The sequence below is a fragment of the Canis lupus genome, chromosome X (assembly GCF_003254725.2).
Source record: "Canis lupus dingo isolate Sandy chromosome X, ASM325472v2, whole genome shotgun sequence".
Classification (NCBI taxonomy): Eukaryota; Metazoa; Chordata; class Mammalia; order Carnivora; family Canidae; genus Canis; species Canis lupus.
This window is the reverse complement of record NC_064281.1, coordinates 18,874,633-18,877,835: the sequence shown is the minus strand read 5'-3', so window position 1 is coordinate 18,877,835 and position 3,203 is coordinate 18,874,633.

Sequence of the window (3,203 nt, the reverse complement as noted above, 5' to 3'; positions counted from 1 at the left end):
ATTTTTTGTATGTGCTTAATTGAACAGATCTTTATATGAACGTGCTACAGTGGATTTAATGTAATGGGTAATATTTTTAGGACATAACAATTTTGAAATAGCCTTTTAATTTTGTTTTAATAGTGAGGTTTCTATTTTGGATAGGATTCTGAATTTTATCTTTATAGATTAATTTTTAGTGATCTACTCTGAAGGTAAGTATATTGAGTGAAAATTCCTAAAGAAAATACATTGTTTCCATTTCCATACCCTTATGTTAGCAATATTAATTCCAAACTCTACATTGGACAGAAATCTAGATGAATCACTATTTGCTTTTTAAATTTTTTTTATCTGTAATTTGTTGAAAATGTGCCTAGTTTTTACAGCTCAGCTGAGAATACTCTGATGAAAAGCAAAACATTAAAGCCTATAATTAGCTATTTATATTTTCTCCTCCTTAGCAGTAATGTCCTTTAAGTTTTCTCCTGGTTTGAAACTTGCAAAAGTATCCCAAATAGTGGGTAGGACTTGGAATATGAAGTTAAGAACAGTGGAAGTAATTGAGGCACAGTCATTCAGGACTGTATTGTGTTCCTATTTCTTATCTATTACATGGCAAGAATTGAGGGGAATGTGATGCTTTCTGACCTCCTCTTTGAGACACACTGGGGCCTCTATATTTAAGAGACCAAATAGTAACCTGACTGAATCAGTAGGCAGTAGAGTCCAGTAGACATGACATGGGCAGTTTGAGTTCACATTTACTTCCTGCCATTGATGAGTTGAATGACTTGGATGCTTTCTTAGTTTGGGTTGCTCCCAAAGCCGACCCTGACACAGGAATCTGAGTATATTCTAGTTCTCTGTTGCTGACTGACAAACCAGTACACAATTAAGTGTCTTAAAACAGTGACAACATTTATTTTGCTCACAAGCCTGTGATTTAGGCATGGCTCAATGGGAACATCTTCTTGCTCTACTTGGCTTCTAGCTCGGGGCTGCAATCATTTGAATACTTGGTCATATATCTGGAATTGATGCTAGCTGCTGGCTGGGAACTTAACTGGGGCTATTGACTGGGGTACCTACATATGGCCTTTGAATGTTGCTTCTTGGCTTCCTCACAGCACAGTGGCTGCCTTCCAAGAGTGAGCCTTTCAAAAAACCAGGTAGAAGCTATACTGCCTATTGTGATCTAGCTTCAGCAGTTGTATTGTGTCTCCTCTGCCATAATCGTAGGCCTTTCCAGACTGGAAAGGAAGGGACATATACTCTGCTTCTTGATGGAAGATATCAATGTCACATTTTGAGAAAAGTGTGTGGCAGGAGATAGACTGATGTAGCTATCTTTGGAAAGTACACTGTGCTACAGGGTGCAAGTAGTTTATTTGGGAGATGGTCCCAGGAAGGCGCTGCAAGCTATGAGGAAGTGATGTAGGAAGGGAGAAAAGCCACTAAAGGGTATATGACTGAGCAGGTTACTGCTGGGACTCAGTCCCCAATCAGAACCTTATAAAGACCATGGAACACACACTGGAATTGTCTCACTTAAGGGTTGGAAGGTGGGGTATTTATCCACCCACTGCTGTCCCTCATGGATTTAGGGTTGCTCTTGAGGATATTAACTCTTTAGCTCTTCAAATCTACCTTACAGAGTGTTGAGCAGACTCCTGTAGCCAGAAAAATTCCTTGCATTTGAGTGCCACAAGTGCTTGCTGTAAGAAGCTGCCATGCGTAGGAACTATCCTCAAAGCTCTAGGTGATTTCTGTAGCAGGCCCAAGGATGATAGATGAGACATGAACAGCTTCACCTACTGAAACACTCCTTAGTCCCCTGTAAGATAGCATCACATCATGAGGGTTATATTGTGACGTGTATCATAATACTGATGATAAATGATTGCTTTTTAAAATATTTTATTAAAAAAAATAATAAAAAAAATTAAAAATAAAATATTTATTCATGAGAGATACACAGAGAGAGGCAGAGACACAGGCAGAGGGAGAAGCAGGCTCCCTGCAGGGAGCCCGACATGGGACTCAATCCTGGAACTCCGGGAGGCGTCCCAAATGATTGCTTTTTCTACTGAAACTTTCCCATATTTAACTTGATAGTTAACTATGGTGTTATCAGACTGTATCAGACCATATTAATATTGTCAGAGGGCCTAGTTCTTGTCTGTAGTGGGGCTTCTTTATCATTATAAAGTTATCTAAATTTGTGAAAAACCAGTTTCCCTATTGTGTGAATAACAGGAATCCTTGGCAGTTATGAGAAATCTATCCCTAACTAGAATTGGGCTGAAATTGGGCCCACAAAAAGACAGTAAATATAAGATAGCACCATACTACTGGTTACTACTTGAGAATACCTGTATAAATTTCTGTAAGTCATTTATTCTCTTGGAGCTTGTGTTTCCTCATCTGGCAAATGGATAAAATTATGCCTAGCTGATAGGGCTATTGTGAGCAGTGTATCAGATGGAATGACATTGCCCATAAAGGGTAACATGAAAATACACAGTAAATGTCAGACGGATAAATAACTAGATAATTTCTCTAGTAAGAAACCTGTATAAAATATTCATGGCTTGTTGTGTTCATGTTCAATTTAATGGTCACTGTGCTTGATTTTCATATTTTAGTGGGCCATAGTTGTCTTAAGTATATGTGACATCTTAGAGCTAAAGGCTTTATTTAAGAGACTTGGCCACTTATAGCAGATCTAAATGCTTAGTGATTTAAGATTTTGGTAGAGTGCCTGATGGCTTTAACAGTAGAAGCAGGCCTGAAAGAATGGTCCTGCCTCTTTTACTGCTATAGTTATTGCTCTGCATGCCTGTGTCTTCATGTATGTGGAGGGAGGAGTGTATGTACATGTACACATGTACTATCGTGTATGGGAAAGAGGAAGAGGATAGAATTAGGCAGAGGAAGAAAAAAATATTAGAGGTAGAATAGGAGTGAGATTTTTGCTATTGGGACACGCAAGGTCAGGACTGATGTCAGATTCTCTGTCCGTAATTGAAGAAGTTCATGGGGGGTTAGGCATGAGAGAGGCAATTAGGTTTGTTAGCCCTGAGGCAATACCCACAACTCCTGTCTAGTGAGATATGGACACATTTTCATTTTGAGAGACTTAGCACAGTGTAGATGTGGTTAATATTAACATAGCTGCACCAATTTAAATGTGCTTTGGTGTAATTTAAACCACCCACACA